This window comes from Danio rerio, chromosome 12 (assembly GCF_052040795.2).
Source record: "Danio rerio strain M-AB ecotype USA chromosome 12, GRCz13ab, whole genome shotgun sequence".
In the NCBI taxonomy this organism is placed as follows: Eukaryota; Metazoa; Chordata; class Actinopteri; order Cypriniformes; family Danionidae; genus Danio; species Danio rerio.
The window spans coordinates 41,845,620-41,869,888 of record NC_141032.1 but is presented as its reverse complement, the minus strand read 5'-3'; the positions used below and the strand labels follow the sequence as shown (position 1 = coordinate 41,869,888).

Genomic DNA, 24,269 nt, shown 5'->3' with positions numbered 1-24,269 from the left:
AAAATCCAGGCCCCCAAGAGAGTATTTTTGGGCTCCTCCAAGCTTCTATGTGCCCAATGCGTTCTGTCCGCCCCTGGGAAAGACAGAAAGCTGAAATTCCCCATAAATTAAATGACCCTAAATGAGGAATTCATGGTGATTCACACTAGGGAGTTGCCATTAGGCTTTTGACCTAAAAATGTCTCTAAGGTAGATGATGCAGTCAACGGAAGGCAGATGAGGATGTGGCTGAGTCATGTGTGAAGCAAAGAATGTTGCTTGACATAGTGGCTCAAGAAAGAGCTTGACTGGGTAGCAATTAGACATCTTGCTTTGGCCAAGCAAGAAAAAGAGACAAGAGATAGCAGCTCAACAGCCAGGTATGAGCATTGCTTAAAGTAGTGTGGGTCAACTGGATTGTTGAGAGAAAGCCTTTAGACCATATCTTCAGCTGCTGTCCAAGGGGCCTGAGTGAAGGGCTCTATTGTCGGTGTCTTGACAGAGTCTTGAAGGCAATAACAGATACCATCTCTAGCGGGATCCCCCTTTGCAAGAACCTACATCCAGTGAAGAAGACCATCACTTTTGTCAGGCCTGAGAGAAAAAGATAAAGCAATCCGTCAGTACTACCTTTTTGAAAGAAAAAAGGAAAGGTTGTCTCACAGCCATTTGTAACTTCTTTGACTTTACTGGCAAGTTTGTATTGACTAGTATTATTCCATTCATATATTTTGATGTGTTCATACCATAAAAGGTATATGTGAAAGTATGCTAAAGGACTTTTAATTGGTCAGTAACCTTGGTCAAACGCTTCCGGTGAACTGTATGTCATTACAAAATTGGTGTGTTTAAGGTCTGTTTTCTTTTAAAATCTGCGATCTCCACTGCCTGAGTAAAATCTTATATAAAGTGGGTCTCAGAATGTACAATTAAATTTAATTTTTCCCCGCCATGTCTTCAGAATATGAACATTTATTTTACCCTAGTATATTCAACAGAGCTTCTGCGCTAGCCTGCTAATACTGACGGGCTCGTAGGAGTAAACGGCTTTTCATCACGTTTTAGGCTTGAACAACTAAATGAATACCAAAGTCTAATTAACCGATTATATTTTAATTACATTACAACATTAATGCTGTAAAAGGAACCATATAAAAAAGGAAAAAAGTCACATTAACCGTTCACCGGAAGTTTATTAGTATGGGAAGAAACAGGTTTAAAAATTAGGAGTAGGTTTAGTATTGTTATCTATGTTTTTAAGCATGGTTGTTAGTTTAAACTGGTCATGTGCCGGTCCTAGACAAATAGATGATGCTCAGGACCAGCACGTGATAGCTAAATACTAGCTAAGAACTAGCTTAAACCAGCAGCCATGCTTTAAAACATACCTAACCAGTAGTGTTGTCAAAAATATCTAGTTCGGTATCAATCGGTACTGGAATTTCAAAAACATGAAATCTTATAGCATGTTCTTAAACACCGCTGATTCAACAGAAATGACACTATCACAGTATCCAGTCAGCTGTGTTTGCTTAGCAAGCTCAACAGTGCTCAAATGTTAGCAGGAAAAGGACATTTTTAATGTTTTGGTACCGAACTCGAAACTTTTGACAACCCTACTACCACATACAAAACTTTTTTCAGTCAAGCCTTCTCTGTAGACAGCTATACATCTCTAGCAGATGTTTCCTGTAGTTGTGTGTTTATTAGTCACGTTGAATCAAATTAGATTATCCACCGTGTGTCGTCTTCGTAGTGTATTCTGCATGAGAGTGCCCTCTAACCTTTAGAGACTGTGTTCTATAGTCTTTGTCACAGGACAGTGTTTCCTTTGACAACATGTGCATGAGAATCTCAGCTTAATTTCATTTCAAATAAACAGCATATGGTGTTTTTTTTTTTTTTTTTTTTTTTTTTTTTTTATTGGTTGATTTATTTATACATTTACTTTTTAGCCTGACCACACAAGATTATGAGCTGAAAGTTGATCTGGGAAAGCAAATGAAGTTTCCCTGAAACGGTTGCTAGCTTCACATAAGTGAAGTTCACTAAGGCCAGCCTCCAAGCGCATCTTACATTTAGCAATGGGAGGACCATTTGATGAAGGTTGTGCAAAAAAAGGACCAAGCACATTGTTGCTGTTTGAAGAGTCCTAAAGCAATGGTTGGCAAGGAAGATGGGAGCTCATCTTTGTAGAAGGTTCGCCGCCAAGTCTCTCAGTAGGCCTGCAACATGCTGGACATTAGGAGCCAGCATGCAAATGGGTATTAAGCCAGCCTCAGAGGCAGCACATGTTGTTTAAAGGTGGCTGCTGATAAAGAGAGGAGAGCCATTGGCAGGGTAGTGCTATCTTGACATAAGTTGAGGGTTGATCAGTCCTGGCTGGGTCACCAAGATGAGAGTGTCTAACTGTTGGGGATGCCCTCTGGTGTCAAGTATGATTGAATCAAACTACATGTTTTGCTCTCCACAATGATGCTGACTTATTTGTGTATCAGTAGCTGTGTTTCTGTCCAAAAATGTGAATTAAATGTATGCACAAAACTAGAATATTGCTTATAAGATGTACAAATAAATCAGCATTACCATCCAGTGAGTCAAAGAGAACACAATTGTAACTACCTGATTAACTGGTGCCAAATACCAAAAGTAAAAACGGAATTAGTTGCTGTATCATAAGTTGTGTCAATCTTTTACTTATTTAGCTGTTGACTTGCATCACAGTAGACATTAGGCCGACACACAATGAATTCATGGTAGCGTTTGAAGGCACGAGAAACAGAGTGCAGATGCTCTGGACAGTTCAAGGAAAGAATAATATAATAACACTAATTCTCAAATGGTTACAGTGTTTTAGAATGACTCAAAACAACATTTCGGACGTTTTACAATGTGTTTAGCCTGGAATTTATGAGGCATTTTTTATGCACATTTCAAAACTGATGCACATCTTGCCGTTTCCATCAACCATATTTTTAAGTGCATATCCAAAATGCGCATAAAAATATATGGATGGAAAAATAGCTGCTATCAAATGTGTAGTATTAAAACATGACACAGAAATATATATATTTTTTGAATATCATGATCATTATTACTATAATTTATTAATATATTATACAGTGTTGGGCAGTAGCTGACGCTACTGTCTTAACTACATTTTTCAGTAGCGTGGCAGTTGCTTCGCTACTTTATAAATCAAACAGCTTTTCAGTTGTGAAGCTATTTTATTTGTCAAGTAGCACAGTAGCGTCCACACAAGCTATATTTACTTATCGCGGATCAATACGTGAGAGCACCGACATTCAGGGAGCTGCCGATGTCTAGCCGGTGAAAGTAAATTCAAATAATGGTGAGAATGACAATTTCTTCTTCTACCTGTTTTTTTTTTTTTTTTTTGGTGGTCGACAAACTTTTTGTTGTGTTACTGCCAGCTCTTGCTCTGGTCGATGACGTTGCCGTTCAATTAGGCTAACACAAGAAGTTTGCTTTATGGAAAATTTTATATATATATATATATATATATATGCTGGTTAGCTACAAGTGTAAAACAATATGGCAGATAACTCAACTACTTCAAAGGGCACCACATTTATGGCTAATACATCAGCTAAACTTGATGCTGCAAGCTAATTTAGCACGCTCATGTGTGGGCAGTGTAAATCTGCACAGAGTTGTAAATCTGCACACACTATAATGCTTATTCCTAAATATTTCACTTTACTTTAAATTGCTATAGTATTTTTAATGTAACCTGGTTTTACTGGATTTTTTTTGTTTCTGCTGTTATATTCTATAATTTGTTTCTGTTTGGTACAGCATATTATTTACAGTAAATAACTGAACTGAAGAGTTATACCTCATATGTTTTATTGACAGTTTTATTAATCATTAAGATGTGATTGACTTGGATTTAAGTTCCTTCGATTTAAAAATGAAAATTGCAAAAATAGCTTGGATGTTTTTTTTTTTATTGCTTTATCTTTTGTGTTGCAATAAAAAACATAGATGTAGCTAAGCTACTTTTGCCAAGTAGCTTTTAGTTTAGCTTGCTATATTTCCCAAGATTTCACTTTTAGTGTAGTTAAGCTACATTTTAAGTAGAGTTAGTGGCTTAGTTCACTACATTTTTCAAGTAGCTTGCCCAACACTGATACTGTACGTTTTAGGATGGAAGTAGTGTTATTATGTTATATGAAATAATTCACTACAAAGTATAATATGCCACACTAACTCATGCCAATTCATAACTTTTTACATTCATTGCCTAATTCTTATAAATGTGTATGATTTCATTTAAACATTTTACTATCGTTTACTAATCTCCCGATGATGACAGGATTTGTTGCCATGCCTCCTGTAATATTTCCGTGTGACTGAACCCATGCAAATTTGTACAAATTATCCACTAAACTGACAAAATCTAAAATAGTATTGTTTCCTTATAAGATCCGACTAGCATATGTCATTGCCTAACTAGGCAGCAAAGCATTTCAGAAACCCAGTCCTAACGCAGTAGCCCTTCCCCAGCACTGCCCACACATGAGCGTGCTAAATTAGCTTGCAGCATCAAGTTTGGCTGATGTATTAGCCATAAATGTGGTGCCCTTTGAAGTAGTTGAGTTATCTGCCATATTGTTTTACACTTGTAGATAACCAGCACTTAAGCGTTTGTGTTCAATTCAGCTGGTTTTCCATAAAGGTCAGCAGATGGATTCTCTTTTAGGCCAAGCCAAGATGCTTCGGTGTTAGTGCCTCAGAGTATTCTGCGCAGCCACATTATACAGTTATGTTGTCAAGGGTTACGGTAAGTGTGATTTTTACTTTTAGACATCCACAAGAGAACTTGTTTGAGTTAGAAAATATGTGAGAATGTGTGAAAACGGTCCACATTTATAAACCAATGGTTTAGAATTTTGCTGCTTTGCAAATATAGAAAGGGCTTGATTAAGCATTAGGAATGTTAAAATAGAGATGGGAACTGTCTCTTTTGAATCCTCTATCAGATGCTCTGTTAATGTTCTGTTCTGAACCATGCAACTGTGCTAAGAAAACTTTGTTGAATTTATTTTGGGTAATGTGATGTAATCCTGGATTTTATATTGCTCTTTGGTTGGTCTTAGTTCATGAATGGTGTATGATTTTGTATCTCAATATTTTGTGGGACTTTTTAAAATAATGACAATTAAAGGATATTTAGCAGGTTGTGGGTTTGTGCTAGTAGAGTTTAAACCTGTCATTGATAATTAACGCATACTGTAAACCACCTGTATGTGGCAATAAGTCCTTGTCTTAGGGCTTACTTACTTTAGTCACAGTTGCCTTAAACTGTGTCGAAGTTCTGGTCTCCTTCCCCTCTCCCCCATTGTTCTGCACTCACCCTGCATTTTACCTTCCGAGCCTGATCCCACTGATGTCATTAATAATGCGACTGTTTCGTTTAACAGAAGAGAATCGGTCTCGCTCAGCACAGTGGAAATTGCTTTAGCTATATCCTTTTTATTATTTTTAGTCATTTTGGGATGCAGTGAGACAGTCTAATATTTTGCAGAACAGATCTGTCACTTTTTGACACTCATAAATTATCATAACTTATTAGGAGGTTTGCTGAAGGAGCAGCGAGGGGTTTGCATCTTTGTTAAACTTTTTGCAGTAGTTGCATTTTTTAAAGCATGATAAATAAATCCATATGAATATTTTCTATTTCATATGAATCCATAAATAAATCTATATGAAATAGGCGTGCTTTGCACTCACACTAGAAGCATACAGTTCCAAAGGCCAATATAACCACACTTTAGCACACCCTTTCCAACCAGACTAGACCCGGCCAACTGAACCGTGCCTGGGCCCTATTCGAAGCACTTACTTGTCAAATTAACCAAGTAACATGCCCGGGAAGGTTCCGATAGCCTAGTGTGAGTGCACCATTAATGAGAAATTAACTGAATCATTCAAATGATTCATTCAGAATGAATCATTCATTTATTCAGATTTAGAAGCACGTACATCACAAATAGATCATTAAGTTACTGAATGGTTTATTCTGAAACAAAACACCACAGTCTTTCTTTCTTTCTTTTTTTCTTTCTTTCTTTCTTTCTTTCTTTCTTTCTTTCTTTCTTTCTTTCTTTCTATCTCAGACCTTGAATTGAAACTGCCTTCATCACACAGTGAATACTTTTGGAATCTCAAGAAATACATGTTTTTGTTAGCTGGAAAGCAAATACATTTATTATGTCAGTTCACACTTCATAAAAAAAAAAAAAATCTATAATATATATTATTCAAAATTATATACACTCACCAGCCACTTTATTAGGTACACCTTACTAGTACCAGGTTGGCCCCTTTTGCCTTCAGAACTGCCTTAATCCTTTGTGGCATAGATTCAACAAGGTACTGGAAATATTCCTCAAAGATTTTGGTCCAAATTGACATGATAACATTACACAGTTGCTGCAGATTTGGTGGTTGCACATCCATGGTGCAAATCTCCCATTCCCCTGCAACTTAAAAGTGCTCTGTTTGATTGAGCTCTGGTAACTGTGGAGGCCATTTGAGTACAGTGAACTCATTGTCATGTTCAAAAAAACAGTCTGAGATGATTTGTGCTTTATGATATGGCGCTTTATCCTGCTGGAAGTAGCCATCAGAAGATGGGTACACTGTGGTCATAAAGGGATGGACATGCTCAGCAACAATACTCGGGTAGGGCTGTGGCATTGACACAATGTTTAATTGGTTCTAATGGGCCCAAAGTGTGCGAAGAAAATATCCCCCATTACAGCACTACCAGCCTGAACAATTGATACAAGACAGGATGGATCCATGCTTTCATGTTGTTGATGCCAAATTCTGAGCCTCCATCCAAATGTCGCAGCAGAAATCGAGACTCATCAGACCAGGCAACATTTTTCCAATCTTCTTTTGTCCAAATTTGGTGAACCTGTGCAAATTGTAGCCTCAGATTCCTAGTTTAGCTGACAGGAGTGGCGCCTGGTGTGGTCTTCTGCTGCTGTAGTCCATTCGCTCCAAGGTTGGATGTGTTGTGCGTTCACAGATGCTCTTCTGCATACCTCAGCCATTCTATTTTGACCTATGGCATCAACAAGGCATTTGTTCCCACAGAAATGCCACTCACTGGATACTTTCTTTTTTTTTCTGACCCTTCTCTGTAAACTCTAAAGATGGTTGTGTGTGAAAATGTCAGTAGATCAGCAGTTTCTGAAATACTCAGACCAGCCCGTCTGGCACCAACAACCATGCCACATTCAAAGTGACTTAAATCACCTTTCTTCTCCATTCTGAGGCTAAGTTTGAACTGCAATGTCTACATGCCTAAATGCATTGAGTTGCTGAATGTGATTGGCTGATTTGAAATTTGTATATTATATAAGACTGTATATTAGGGGTCAACAATCTCAGTCCTGGAGGGCCGGTGTCCCTGCAGGGTTTAGCTCCAACTTGCCTCAACTCACCTGCCTGTATGTTTCAAGTATACCTATTAGCTTGGTTATGTGTGTTTGATTAGGGTTGGAGCTAAAATCTGCAGGACACCGGCCCTCCAGAAACAAGTTTGGTGACCACTGCTGTATATATTATAGTTCAGTCTGGATGTCTTGTTATTTGACAGAATAGAGCCCAAAATCAATGTAGAAAGGAAAGGTGTATTTGGTCTGAATTTACTCTAAGAGCAGGAAAGAAGAATATATGAATGACCCATGCACATTTTTAAAAATCTTCCTCTTAAATATTATTTTTATTTTTTTCTAATAACATGTTTTTGACTCCAGAGTGGAGCAAAATGTCACTCACATGATTTTGTCCAGAAGCAAACCACAACCATTAAATCAATTGACCCTTGACCGGGAGCTTCTACCTGCCATTTTGTTCAACAAACAAGCTTTACAGTGGAGTTAGTAGATTAACATTGATGGAACTTTTCACAAGAAACTTTTTTTCACAAAAATCGTTCTTGAAATGAACTTGCAAGGCAGACAGCAGGGGTAGGTCTTGCGAAAGGTCAATTCCCAGTGCTCAAAATCAACTCATGCCCTACTTTTTCTTTCTTTTCTTTTCTTTTTTTTTATTTTAGAGATTTTTCACTTGAATATATGTCGCAATAAGAAAGTACTACTAAAACCTTACTGAACCGAAAGTTTAGCCATTTTATTTTCAAACTGGTGCATAGGAGAAACAATAGAGATATAATGGAGGATAATGACAGATTTGTGAAAAATGCCTTGACATTATACTCTCCAGGAGGAGTCATGAGAAGGGAGATCATCCCCTCCCCCATCACCTACTGTCCTCACATGCCTGTTTCCTAGGGTTGATTTACTTATTATGGGCTCTTTCTCCTTCATTCCAGTGTCACTGCACACAGATTAGATGGGTTTCATGGACGTCATATAACAGCCAGTCAATCCATCATGGATGTGTTTTTTTTTTTTTTGCCATCTGTTGAAGTCTTTGTGTCCTCTGAGTTGTAGTATGTCAATCCTCTTAAGGATATACGATTGGTACAGTATGTTCAAAGTTGTAACTTCTCAGCAAATAAAAACCATTTAGAAATGTCAAAGGGATATTATAAGAACCATAAACTAAAATGTTTGTGCTTTACCTTTAAAAGCAAATACCTGTAGGTGGATTTCATATGTTTTCATGAACTTTAATGTTCGACAGTTTATAGGTAGCTACATCACACATGGGCTATTATTATTAAAATATTTGTATTCATTTTTTTTTGTTTGTTTATAAATGTATTTGCCAAAAAACAACAAGTTTTAAAAGATTAATTGCAATTCAATGGCTATTCAAAACATTACGTTTAAAACATACACTAGGTTTTGTGCACGTGCACGCAGTTTCATGTTAATTCACATATACAAATAAAATATGTGTGGGAATCTGCTTACGCAGTGTTTCATACATCTGATTATTTTACTGCGAACGAACAAAGCTTTAAATGTGCGTACAAGTCTTTGTACACCAGGCCCCTAGTGAGCAAAATAAGTAAATTTTCTACACTTCTAAAGGCTTCTTTCTCATTAAATAGTTAATAACATCATATATACTACGTGACCTTGCATTGTTTCCATGTCATTTCTTGTGTGCGTTTGGTTGTGAGGAGTAGTTTGTGTACCGAGACAAAGTTTTCAGCCATTCTCTTATTGTAATATCATACAGTGTGGAAACCCCTGTCACCAATCTATCTTGCAGTGTAAACACAGCGCAGATGGAACGCTAGCCCAGATAGTCATGCAGTGTGAAAACATCTGTGACATGACTACTTTGAAAATCCTGCAGTCTGAACTCTTCATTAGGGGTCGAGCACACCGAATGTGCTTTTTGCATTGAGAGGCACCTTTTTTGAATAGTTTTAGTCAAATGTTTTGTGCGCTACTTATGCATCCTTCACGCCTCTTGTTTTAACCACCTTCTGCACCTTGCGTCTTTGCTGCTGCACCCTTGTAGTTGAAATAGCGGAAAAAGTACGTTACATTAGTCGCATCTTTTTCATTCTATCCAATCAAATAAAAGCAGAGGCGGGGTTTCCTTTGAGGTGACAACAGTTGTCAAGACAACTATGAAGACTTTTGAAGATAGAGGAGAGACTAGTGGCTGCTGTTTTGAGTTATCCGGAGCTGTATGACTCACAAATCTTGAATATCACAATATCATTAAATAGTAAAATTTATATCAATATTTGCTGGATACGTTGGTGGTTCATTCAGCTGTGGTGATCCCTGAGGAATAAAGAGACTAAGCCAAAGGAAAATGAATAAATGAATCAACAGCAGCACTCGCGCACAATAGGCAGCTAATTCACTCATTGCCTAGCAACATCAAAAAGTGCACTACACTTCTCTTTTTTTTTTTTTCTTGTCAACAAAATGACAATGCAGTGTGCCATGCGTTTTTGGGACATACAAGCGCATTCTTTGTGATTGGCACCTCAGACACTCTTATCTACTTTTCGTTTACAGAAATAGTGTATATTGAGTAACAATGTCCTTCTTTCAAGCAATATGAAATGTTGAAATATGGAGATAGGATGGATGTCATGGGGGCACAGTGGGTAGCATGATCGCTTCACAGCAAGAAGGTTTGCTAGTTGGAGTTTGCATGCTTTCCCTGTGCTCACGTGGGTTTCCTCCGGTTTTCTCCACAGGCCAAAGACATGAGTTATAGGTGAATTTAATAAATTGGCCGTAGTGTATGTGTGTGAATGCAAGAGTGTTTGGGTGTTTCCCAGTCTTGGGTTGCAGCTGGAAGGGCATTCTCTCAGTAAAACAGAGTTGGCGGTTCATTCCACTGGGGTGAGCTCTGATTAATAAAGGTACTAAGCCAAAAAATAAAATGAATAAATTAATGGAGATAGAATGTTTCTGCCCATCTGAAATGACAGTTTTGCCTCTAATTTCAATTCATAATTTAACTTTGACTGATTGATTGATTAAATCAAATTATTAAGTTTAAAGACTCTTACATATTATACATTTCAGTTCATGTATTTCCTTGGGTACTGTTTTTGTAGGAGCTATCCCTCTCTCTCGTTCTCTTTCTTTTCTTTCTTTTCCCCAATCTTCACCAAAATTGGGTCAGATCATTTTCAGAGCATGCCTTACGAAAATGACTGAATGGATTTTTGATTTCCATCCCCATTCCTTTATAAATCTGTAATGAATTTGACAGAAAGGCCCCCAAACTATAACCATTAAGACATTATCTTGGTTATGCTTCCACGGTATGTATTGAAATTTGGATATTGTACTATGGCCTGATGAACACAAAGATGCAAGGTACACCAACTTTTAAAAAAATATGGCTAAATAGCTTTAATAGCCTGAAATTATGCTCCTCCGATTATCTGGATCTTTCAGTCAGGCTTAATGTGGATCTCTGCCATTCCAGAGCCCGGCCTCATAATTAGTATGAGCTATATTTTATTATTATATCTCATTCAAGGGCAAAAGGCCACGACATCTCCCCCAGATGAGCTGTTTGGCTCAAATACAATATGCCATTTGTAACCACTTCCTCCCACTGAATCCAAAATACATTAGAATATTCAAAGACCTTTTAAACTCTCCAAATTCAGCGAGCAGGTTTTTCCAGCATGTTTGGAAAATTGACAGCATTGATCTGCAAAAGAGTATCAATGGGTGTTGGAGGCTAAAGCCCAAAGTATACTGTACTTGGATTTATTTTTATTTCTGTATTTTTCTTTTTCTTTTCTTTTCTTTTTTTTTTTTACACAGACTTTCATACCTCACCACTGTACAATCAATTTCAACAGGGTGCAACAGTGTTACAGAGTAACTGTCAGGACAAAACAGTTGTGAAGTAGTAGTCAGTGACCCAGCAGCAGCAACCCGCTCGACTAAAATAAACACTTGGGCCCCATTTAGACTAATGCATCTTAGTTTTAAAATGGCACTTTAGATCAAAAAACAATCCACGACCACACTGGAGTTTTACCTAGTATTTCTGAAAAGCCCTCCCTCTATCCTACTGAAAATGCACATCACGTGACCACACACATACAGGCATGCGCTGAAGCATATGCAGACGGATGAACTCAAAACCCCAGAGAGCAGTGCACGTCAGATAATTTATCAAGGATGTACTGCTGGATCTCATCTCACTATAGTTGTTAAAAATGATATTTCATTAATCTTGTCTCTGTCTAAAGACTCTTCGGTCTTTTAAATCTATCAGGTTACATGTCACAGCATCATTACACTGCTTCAATCTTTCGCTTTCATGATTGTATTTAGTAATTTTAGCGAAAACCTCAGATGCTGTTGGTTGTGCACCTTTTTTACCAACCAAGTTTTGCGACGCTATTATAACGACACAAAGTTATTAACAGGTGTTAATTTTATGTGTAACTTATCTTTATTTATTTGTGATTTGGTTATGGGTGAAACAAAGACCATGCGGGTCAGGTAGTTAAAACAGTAGGCTACAAATAAACAATTTATGAATTAATTATTATTTCTTAAAAAATGAATTCACTGATAATGCCATTGTCCATTGTGATGTTTCACATTAGACTTTGTACAATGACAAATTGGTCGACATTGCCCAACCCTAATATATACACTACCAGTCAAAAGTTTGGGGTCAGTTTTTCTTATTTTTCATATATTTTTTTTATGTTGTTTTTTTGTTTTTAAGAAAATGATTTAATGTATCAAGGCAGCATTTATTAAATATAAAAAAGTAACATTTTATAATATGTATTATTATTTTAAACAACTGCTTTATTATTGCATGCAGTTTCAAACAAATGTATTACTCCAGTCATTAATGCTTTTATTACTATTACCATTAATAATATTACAAATAATGCCGATAATAATAATAATAATAATAATAATAATAATAATAATAATAATAATTGATATTAGAGTGATTTCTGTAGGATCATATGACTCTGAAGACTTGAGTAATAAAGCTGACATTTAAAAATCTTACTGACCACAAACTCTTCACCAGTAGTGTCTGTCTGTCTGTCTGTCTGTCTGTCTGTCTGTCTGTCTGTCTGTCTGTCTGTCTGTCTGTCTGTCTGTCTGTCTGTCTGTGTGTGTGCAGTGGTGCAGTAGGTAGTGCTGTCGTCTCACAGCTAGAAGGTCGCTGGTTCGAACCTCGGCTCAGTTGCCGTTTCTGTGTGGAGTTTGCATGTTCTCCCTGCCTTCGCGTGGGTTTCCTCCGGGTGCTCAGTTTTCCCCACAGTCCAAAGACATGGGGTACAGGTGAATTGGGTAGGCTAAATTGTCCGTAGTGTATGTGTGCGTGTATGAATGTGTGTGTGGATGTTTCCCAGAGATGGGTTGCGGCTGGAAGGGCATCCGCTGTGTAAAAACTTGCTGGATAAGTTGGCGGTTCATTTTCGCTGTGGCGAACCCAGATTAATAAAGGGACTAAGCAGACAAGAAAATTAATGAACGAATGAGTACGCAAAACATTTTATACTATAAAATAAAACTACGAGTTACTTAAAAAGCAGTGAACAGTCTTAGCAAACAAGACGTTTATTGCTTTTCCCTGAAGCTTGAAAAACCTAAAGGACTTTGTCTAAAGCAGTGGTCCCCAACCCCGACATTTTCACCGTGCCCCAGGGGGGTGGGTTATGTACATTGCTAGCCGACAATCAACCCCTTTCTTAGAAGATGACAAGCTGACAAAACATTGCTGCAGCTCTGATACAAGTTTTGTTTATAGAGAAAATTAATAAGCACTGCAGTGTTTCTCTGAGGTAATTAGTCTACCGAAATGTGTATGACGTATTCCATACAAAAAATTAAGCTGATTGGTTAGTTCTTATCACATTACGCGCGTAGCGTTCGTGGCATTGTGAAGATGTTTTCAACTGGATGGCTAGCTGGATGGCTAGCTGCACGCTTCCATTGGGAATAGCGAGCTTGCGGAAAAGATGCGATATCTGAACGCACGTCATTATTTGCAATCTCCAGGAGTTGATCTTTTTCTTGCACGGCTGCATTCACCTGATTATTTGACAAATGGCTCCATTTCGTTGCAGTTTGTGAGTCCATCAATGAGCCTTTTCCCCTTCACAAAGAATCTTTTCAAAGAAGTATGTCTGTTTCTTACTCATTTTGCTGCTTGTGGGTTAAATTTTGGCACTCAACTAACCGAGATGTCACCAAAAAAATATGGTAATTTTTCCAAAATAAAAGATTTTTCAAAATAAAAGCTCATTCAGACAGATAATAAGTTAAACTGAAATAATAAATGATTTCTTGTGCGGCCTGGTACCAATAGATCTATGGACTGGTACCAGTCTGCAGCCCGGAGGTTGGGGACCAATGTTCTAAAGGATCTAAGATTCCTAAAGATGCTTTCACGTGCACATTCACCCTGCTTGGCCAGATTCAGCTTGAAGCCATACATCTTTAGATGTAGGCAAATTTACAAAAATTGTCTTGCACTCAAAGTAAACTTTCACCAACACCGCAATGTTGTCACATTTACTGCACACGCCCAAGAAAACATGCCCACGATTCAGTTATAATTCAACCTTTGGTCTCGTACAGTATCTGCTTTTTTTCTCTTTCCAAATTTAGGGATATTTTTCAATCCCCTCACACAACATTTTGTAAAGTTAGTTGTACTTTTTGCTGTCTTCAGTAGTTTGTTGCTGTTTATGTTCCATCTACTTTTTTTTTTTTCTGACTGTGAAACAACAAATCAGTTTGTTACACCTTGTTGACAAAGCAAGTGCAAAAAACATTAGAAGTGCATTTGCAAGATGCATGTACACTTTGAGTGGCTACAAACACTGAGCTCTACGCACACAGCACACACATCTTTTTAACATGACTAAAAATGTCAAGCGTTGAACACATTTTTTTTCACCAATGGAAATAGTTTTAAACAAAGCTGCAGCAGAATATGTATGTGTGCGTGCGTGTGTGTTTGTGTGTCTTTTGTTCTTAAGCATGTGAATCATTCAAGTGAGTCATTGATTCAGTGATCCATTCATAAAGACAGTCTTGTGCTTTGGGTGCTTATCAAATGAACATTCCTTGTAAAGCTTCAAGGCCTTCTCTGCACTGAATGCTAGAATGATGAAACGGTGTTTCAGCCCTGGCGGTCATGATCTGAAAATAAAGAATGCTTTGGTTATTATTAAAAATCTCTATGTTAACTGACGTTCTATTAATGTAATATATTAATCTAATAATACAGTGAATGGTTTACATTGGTACGCATGACCTTGAATTATGTTACTCAAAAGAATTCATAATGCTTTTGTTTCAGAATAATTTTACTGTCTTGGATTATGTAATAAAATTGAACGCATTGCTCATTGCTGATTCATTTTTAGATAATTATGCTTTTGTACATTTGGCTTAAAAAAAAAAGACACCAAACAAAAGCTGTCTACCAAGGATTCATAAATTTGTGTTAATAAATTGGATGTGCCAAAACTTTCTTCAGTTAAACAAAGGGAAAACCGAAGTCATTGTGTTTGGGAACAGGGATGAGGTATTTAAGGTGAATGTGTACCTTTGCTCTAAGGGTCAAACAACAAAAAATAAGGTAAAAAATCTTCCAGTCAGATCTGAGTTTCAATAGTCATGTCAAAGCAGTCAGTAAATCAGCATACTATCATCTCAAAAACATAGCAATAATTAGATGCTTTGTTTCCAGTGAGGATTTAGAGAAACTTGTTCATGCTTTTATCAGCAGCAGGGTGGATTACTGTAACGGACTCCTCACTGGCCTTCCCAAAAAGACAGTCAGACAGTTACAGCTCATCCAGAACAATGCAGCCTGGATTCTGACTAGAACCAGAAAATCAGAGCACATCACACTTGTCCTCAGGTCTTTACACTGGCTCCCAGTTACATTTAGAATAGATTTTAAAGTATTATTACTTGTCAATAAATCACTAAATGGCCAAGAAGCTCAATACATTACAGATATGCTCACTGAATACAAACCTAACAGATCACTCAGATCTTTAGGATCAAATAAACTAGAAATTCCAAGAGTTCAGTCAAAGCAGGGTGAATAGGGTATCAGCCACTACGCCCCTCGCTGCTGGAATCAGCTTCCAGAATGATCAGATGTGCTCCAACATTAGGCACATTCAAATCAAGACTGAAAACACATCTGTTTAGCTGTGCCTTTACTGAATGAGCACTGTGCTACGTCTGGCAGATCACACTATTATGTTTTTCTTTTCTTTTTTTTATATATATTTTATAACCTGTTTTAACACATTTCAGTCTGTTTTTTTTTTCTGTTTTTAATCATTTTATTGTTTGTTTTTGTTTTCTTATGCTTGTTTTTTTTTATTCTTGTTTATGTAAAGCACTTTGAATTGCCATTGTGTATGAAATGTGCTATATACATAAACTTGCCTTGCCTTGCCTTAATACACACAAACACATACTTGACTACATTTGAAATATATTCAAATTAACTAATTGTCCTTCGGCTTAGTCCCTTATTTATTATGTAACTATTTCAGCATATTTTTTATTCTAGCCACAACCCATTACTGGGAAACATCCATACACTCTGACATTCACACTCATATACTACACAGCCAATTAAGATCATCCAATGACCTTTTTCTAAGGTGACGGTGCTAACCACTGTGCCACCATGCTCTCATTTAAAATACAATTATATTTATGTTTTTAGGTATTTAACTGCGTGTTTTAAAATCATTTTTCTTGTTAAGTAACTGACCCCTGCACAACTTGTCAGCCTGGAGCACAAAACATAAGTTACACAAGTATTAGATTTTATTTTTATTTATATTTATTTTTTTGGAACCCTCAGACTCATTTATCCAATTATTTTTATTTTTTTTTTCTCAACCAAATATTGTCCAATCCTAACAAGCCATGCATCACTGGAAAGCTTATTTGTTAACGTCATGATGTATAAATCTAAAATCACACAAACTGGCACTTAGGCCCAATCCCAATTCTACCCCTTAAGGGCTGGATTCCCCTTGAAACAGAGATTTTTCAGGACCACACTCGAAACCAAGGGGTTCAAAAATTTCCCAGAGTACACCATCTACAATGGCAGCATGGCTGTAATGTAACATTCATAATGGCGTTCGTATTTTACCATCATGCTTTTTAAAAAACTATTTAAAAATGCTAAATTTTGTTATCTAAAATCCATAATAATAACTCTTGTATATTATTCCTTCAACATACATTCACATCCGACACTCAACGGCACTCGAATACCCTATCAGAAAAAGTCTAGTGGCTGAGAATGACCTTTTTACAGTGTCTGCTATAATTTTAATGTTGTTTTGGTGCATTTGCAAAGATGAATATGGCCACAGTGCACAGTCCAGTTACATTCTTATTGCCACATTATATCACTATGAAAACAATATACCATTGCCTTCAGTGATTTCCTGAAGATAAATGCAAAAATAACACAACTGGAATAACGACAGCAGTCGCCATCGTGGATCTCATATTAAATAAGAAATTGCGATGACATTATGACGTGTGCTGGTGTTGTAGTGCTGTCACTTTTCTTAGGAGTAAAATTTGAATCCTTTCCCTTCACACTCTGTTTCAAGGGTCATGGGGAAGGGGTACAAAAATAGAATTGTCATTGTGCCTTAAACTAACTGCTTTTGTGGTTTATACAAATAAAATTTTACATCCAAAGTTGATCATTGTCCTGTATATTCATCACAGTTTCTTACTATTCTTTTTTTCTATTTGTACTGATATTCAGAAAAGAACAAGGGAATAATGATGTGTCTGTTTGAGTGCTTTTTGTCACTCTTTTGCTTGTCTTTCTCTTTCTCTGTGTGCCTGACGATGGCACTCTATGCTGAAATATGTGAATAGTGACAGAATGTGGAGAACTCTATTACTGTTATACTTTTTGGAGGTGACACGGTGGCTTAGTGGTTAGCACTGTCGCCTCACAGCAAGAAGGTTGCTGGTTGGAGTCTCGGCTGGGTCAGTTGGCATTTCTTGCAGGGGGAGAAACACCCCCCACTGACAAAGTCCAGAATTTGTCCCCTATATGAGCTTATTTGTCCCATTTTAGAAAATTTCATAAATTGTGAAAATAACCTATAAAAAAGACTTTAAGACAAATAAAATTTTTAATTATTCAAATTTACAAATTCTGACTGATGAAATTGGTTGGCCAGTTTGTTATTTACCTAAAGGCTACAGTTTTTAATATTTGTTTTAGTTGTTTTTTGGTAAGTTTTAACAGATTCCTCATTTTAGTTTCAAAGATGCATGATAATAAACTTATATTTTAAAAATACATATTTGTCATAATACTTCATTCAATATTTTTCATTTGAAATTCTAATCCTATAACTTCATTTATAAACTCGGCAGCTAGCTCTCTGCAACTCTCACATGGTTGACTGACTGGTCAGTACCTGGATGGGAGACCACATAGGAAAGCTAGGTTGCTGCTGGAAGTGGTGTTAGTGAGGCCAACAGGGGGTGCTCAACCTGCAGGCTGTGTGGGTCCAGTATATTGATGGGGACTCTATACTGCTCAGTGAGTGCCATCTTTCTGATGATATGTTAAAATGAGGTCTTGACTCTCTGTGGTCATTAAAAATCCCTGTGTAGGGGTTTAACCGCAGCATCCTGGCCATCTCACTGGCCTCTGTGCATCATGGCCTCCTAGCCAGCTCTTAAGCTGGTGTGAGGTGTGCGGTCTGGTGCAATATGGCTGCTGTCGCATCATGCAGGTGGATGCTGCACACTTGTGGTGGATGAAGAGATCCCAGATTTAATTATAAGGAATTATTATTATTATTATTATTATTATTATTCAAATTGTAATAACTTACATCAGGGGTCTCCAAACTTAGTCCTAGAGGGCCGGTGCCCTGCAGAGTTTAGTTCCAACTTGCTTCAACACACCTGCTAGGATTTTTCTAGTTTATCTAGTTTGAGCTTGAGTAGCTGCTTCCGGTGTGTTTGATTAGGGTTGGAGCTAAACTCTCCAGGGGCCCGTTTTAGAAAGGAGGTTAAGTGAAAACTCAGAGTATTTTAACCCTGAAAATAAATAAACTCTGGGTTTTCCGTTTCAAAGTGGCAGGTTTGTTAAACTGGAGAAAACAGGGTAAGTCAAACCTGTTTCTAAAAGAGAGGTAACTTTAACTCAGATTCAGTTACTGGTAACTTACTCTGTGAACCGAACTAGGTCAGGAGCAGGTTTTTTTTTTCTCTAAACTCAGAGTTTATGTCGGTCTCCTCCCTTTTTTTAAGGACAAAGCCATATTTCTTGCCTTAGCCTTACGTTTCCACCCACTTATTTTAATGCTCATTTTGGATATTTTCTTCTACCGCAGTAAATTCTGTTTTTACTGTTGATATTTGGTGCCCGTCTAATCAGGAAGTGACAATTTGTTCGCTTTGACTAGTTGGATGGAAACGCTGCTTTATTCGCACATATCTTATGCGTTATTCCAGTTTTTCCACATAAATTTAATTAATATTTTTGGATGGAAACATAGCTATTGCCTGCATTTCAGTCACACAAAGAACAAAGTCATGTACGAGAATGGCTTGTCATTTTTGATTAAATAATTAGCTTAAATACACTGACCTTTGACAGGGACATGTACTGTTATAGATTAATTGGATTATTATTCTTTCTTAAAACTATTTTAAGTTCTGCTTACATTCTAAATATCATAACCTCTATCACTTGATCAGTAAAAAAGGCAGACACACAAGTGTATGTTTAAATGTTAAAAATGATCAACATCTATTAAGTGGAAATGTGTGTAAAAATTTTAAAAACGTCACACATTACATTACGTGCTTTATTATACTTAAATATTTAAAGTCTTTAAATGTAAAATTACGCATTAACTTGAGCAGCTATTTACCCACGCTAACTGTCTCTGTTTCACTGATGCAGTGGTGTTGCTTTTTAAAATATATGCTCATATTTGCTATTACTTTGCATGAGCACATCAAGTTCAGCTGGAGAAAGAAATGCTTATCTCTTATTTTCATTCTAAAACGCTGCTGCTCCGTCTCAGTGTGGATGGGGGGAAAACGGAGACATCTGAAAACGGAGGCGGGGCTGCCGACATTCGCCCCTCTGATTGGGGCCTTTCCTCAATATTAAGTAGCCCACACACAGATCTGTCCTGCATTCTCTCCTTGTAAATTCAGACTTAGCAAGTTTGATATGGAAAACAGACTCCCGAGAACATATCGGGTACATCTTCAAAGGAAACAGTGTACTTTATGACTTCATTCACATGACCCTGGCTACATTGTTTCACTTTCTTAACAATAAAATAAAAACATGAAGGAACTGCTATTATCATTTTGATATTAACAACTTAACAGACAGCAGATATGTTGAGGCGTTGTGCTGCATATATGAGCATCATCTTCACTGCATCTCAGAACCATACTGCCTCCTTTCATTTTCATTGTAATTACAAAACATATCCTCTCTTTTGCCGAATATTAGTTTCAATAATCAATAATGGCCATTATAAAAGTATAACGCACAATAAGTTTATACATTATAGGAAATAAAGGCAAGCGATCAGTCAATATACAGCATGTACGTGGTTAGATTAATTATTAATTTCCCTCTGCGATCAGCCAAAACACATTACCCGAGAAAAAGTAATAGATTCAAAAGACCAAAGTCGGGGAATATGTTGTTAGATATAGACAACAAGATGAATGAAATATCACGTTTCGCAAATATAGTGAGATTAGATCCAGCGGGAGATCCTTGATGAACACTCTCATTTGGGTAGATGGGCTGCAGCGCATGCCAGAGAGTGTGTGTGTGGTGACATGATGTCCGTTTTCAGCGTTTTGGTGTGGACAGAGAGCTGTTCAGAAAGCTGGGTGAAACGCTGGTGTGGACGCGGATCGTTTTCATTCTAAAAGGCCGTTTTAAAACTAAAACGCACTAATGTAAACGGGGCCTCAGATCCGCTATTCTGAAACCGAAAACTCAAGAGTTTTCAATCTCTCGGTAAGTCTACTCAGAGTTCAAGATTAAACTTCGAGTTGGTTGAACCTCCTTACTGAAACAGGGCCCCAGGACAAGACCAAGTTTGGACACCCCTGATACACAGTTTAAATACACAATTCTAAATAAACCCTTTGTGATGCATTTAAACTGTATATCAGGGGTGTACAAACTCGGTCTTGTCATTGTATGGTAAGCACTTGACAAAATTGTTTGAAATATTTTTGGTGCATCAAAAAGTGTGGTTATGATCAACATCCGACAAGCTAATGCAGCAAAGATTACTGCTTAAAATGTCATTAAAATCCAGTAGTTAAACCTCATAACTTAATAGTTATTGAGAAGAATAACTCCAAAAAGCTTTCCTCCAGGTGCTCTGGTTTCCCCCACAGTCCAAAGACGTGCGCTATAGCTGAATTGAATAAACTAAATTCGGCGTAGTGTATGTCTGTGCATGTGAGAATGTATAGGTGTTTTCCAGTACTGGGTTGCAGCTGGAAAGGCATCCGCTGCGTGAAACATATCTTGGATAAGTTGGTGGTTCATTCCGCTGTGGCGACCCCTGATGAATAAGGGGACTAATTGGGATTGAATTGGGACTAAGTCCAAGAAAAATGAATGGATGTTAGACATTTCAGCACTACTGAAATAAGTAGGCCACTATAGCTCAAGGAAACTTAAGGTAAACAATCTGACTCTTTTAATCATTCTCTCCCCTCATGCTCCATCAGTCTGCAGCTCTCGGGCAGATGAAGAGAAGTTTCCGGAAAACAGTTTGGACATGAACATAACCTATTCAGCACGGGCTGCATTTAAAGATTACCAGTGCTGAGGAAATACATCATGTTACACCAGAGGAAATATTTGATTAAATTTGCCTAGAAATGGATTCAGTTGTGCTTCACAAATGGAAGCGAGGGCACGCGACAAGGGTTTGATAAATGAGTTCCCCTCGCCCCAGTCTCGAAAGGCAGATTCTCGGTGAGTTTACAAATGTGGGAAACTGCAGCGTGATGTCAGAATGTGATCTTTGCCACTTACTGGAGCTCTGCAGTTTGCCATTTATCTCAGTCTCTGTGCGCTGACTGACATGTATGAATGTAAACTGCTTTCTTCAGGTTTCCTTTATGCATTAGTAGTATTTAATATCTTTTATACTCTTTTTTTTTTTTTTTTTTTGTCAGTCTATCCCAACCTTTGGATGTAATTTAACTTGCATTTTAGTTTTTGTAATCCCATGCTTGTGTGATTAAATAAATGCTGCCTTGGTGAGCAGTAGAAGCTTTAAAAAAAAAAAAATTTAAAAAAAAAAAATTAAAAATCCTACTGACCACAAACTTTTCACCAGTAGAGTCTGTCTGTCCGTCCGTCCGTCCGTCCGTCCGTCCGTCCGTCTGTCTGTCTGTCTCTGTGTGTGTGTATGAGAGAAAGAGAGTTTAATAAAAAAATAATACATTTTCTATTTCAATATAAATAAGGTACTGCATTATAATTCAGTAATGTTTCAGTAGTACATGGTAATAGTTAGTTTAGTAGTAATTTTGGAATACCAAATTATACAAAAGTCATAATTAATGTCTGTCTTTGAGCACAGATCTGAAAATAACAATTCTAGATTAAAAATTTGTAAATCTTTGATTCTTTTATAGGACAGATTTAAATTTTCAGTCAGGGTCAACACTTTCCCATTTTTAACTATATAATAATTTATATAAGTTGGCTTTATAATAAATTAATATTAAATGAAACTAAAGTTAAATGTGAAAATAATATTAAATTATTTGACTTTATAACAAAAGTAAATGAATAATAAATTAGGGTAAATTTAATTTAAAATAGAATAATTTGACTTAAAATAAAATGAATATTATAATAAATTAAACTTTAAACTAAATTATATTTTAAATAAAATAAAACAATTTGGCTATGTGATAAAATTAATAATAACTTTAATTAAATTTATTTTAAATAATTTTGCTTTAAAAAATAAATATTCAATTAAAATAAATTTGATGTTAAATGAAATAAAATAACTTGGCTTTTAAATAAAATAAAATGAAAAATAAATTAAACTAAATAAAAAATTTAATGAAATAATTTAGCTTTTAAAATAAAATAAACATTAAAATATACAAAGGTTAAACTAAACTAAATTTTAAATAATTTAATTTAATTTAATTTTTTTTATTTAAAATTATTAGGGAATATAAATATTAAATTAAAATTTAAATGAAATAAAATAATTTGGCTATAAAATAAAATAAATAATAAATTAAACGTAATAAAATTTTAAATGATGTAATTTGGCTTTTAAATTAAAATAAAATTAATATTAAAATAAGTTATGCTATAAACAAAATTAATCGTTTAATGAAATAATTAGACTTTAAAATAAAATGAATAATAAAATAAACAAAATTTAAAATGAACTATATATATATATATATATATATATATATATATATATATATATATATGTGTGTGTGTGTGTGTGTGTGTGTGTGTGTGTGTGTGTGTGTGTGTGTGTGTATGTATGTATATATGTATATATGTATATATATATATATATATATATATATATATATATATATATATATATATATATATATATATTTATATATATATATATATATATATATATATATATATATATATATATATATATATATATATATATATATATATATATTTATATTTATATTTATATATATATATATTAACCAAAATATAATAAATAAGTTTGTCCCTGGTCAATTTTAGTTCATTTACTTTTAACAGTACTGTAGTTGCCACTGTCAAATGTATCATTTCTCTCTGTTAACCCAGTTCTTAACCTGCTCATTACCTGCCGATTGTACTTATTCTACATCCCTAATCCAGCATAATACCTAAACCCAACTACTACCTTAATAACTAATATTAAGCAGCAAAAGTAGGAGTATGTATAGCTAAAAGTCCTAGTTAATAGTGAGAAAATGTACCTTAAATTAAAGTGTGACCAAAGTAATAGTCTGAAAATGAAAGTACTGAATATTTCTTTATGACTGGACTGAATAGAGAAACCAGAGTGACGAGAAAAAGAGAATGAAAAAAAAAGGATCTCTACTGTACAGTATAGTGGCTGTAGACATTTTGGCTGGCACTGAGAAACTAAAGCGGAGCGGAAATGTCAGCTGAGCTCTCAAACAGTCACACATCCTAAAGTCTGCAGAGTCTTTGATTGCAGGAATCTCTTTTTTTTTTTTTTTTCTTCTTCAGACTTCATTATCTCAGCTCCGACTGATGCAATAAGCTTTGGCTGGAGTGTCACATAAAGCACAAAGCACTGAAATGACACTGTAACCACTTACCCATGATGCAGTTCACACCAGCGATGGCACTGTTATTGTCACTCAAACTGAAGAGAGTCTTATCTGCTTGTTAATAATGGCCGGGGATGGAAGAGACGCTGAACAACTTGTTGCACATTGTAAACTGGAATCCAGGCTCTGTACAGCAACAGATAACAATGCATCCGGGTAGATAATTGAAGATGATAATCTAGAACTCACTTACAGTTTAAATCTGTTTGTTGTTTTGTTGTTGTTACATTAATATTATAGTATTACTGTGTATTAGTACTGCATAATATTAAAGTGATTTGCACAATTTATTAGTGATATATTTATACTAGATATAGTAGATATTATTATCTACAATATTGTATAATACTGAGAACAACATGTTTCAGAGGGATGATTATTATTAGTAGCATTAAGTAAAAATATTAA

The 24,269-nt window shown here is 36.0% G+C and overlaps 1 long non-coding RNA gene across 3 annotated transcripts in view; it reads left to right on the top strand.

The window, feature by feature from the left end:
• LOC147834548 (uncharacterized) overlaps positions 1-24,269 on the top strand; it is a 264,546-nt gene that overhangs the window by 149,011 nt on the left and 91,266 nt on the right. Inside the window, exon 5 of one of the 3 annotated variants that reach the window (XR_015504549.1) lies at positions 21,231-21,820. The exons of the other annotated variants lie outside the window; for them this stretch is intronic. This is a non-coding gene — a long non-coding RNA (uncharacterized LOC147834548). Of the gene's footprint in view, positions 1-21,230; positions 21,821-24,269 lie in introns of those variants that run through there. 3 annotated transcript variants of the gene reach the window in all.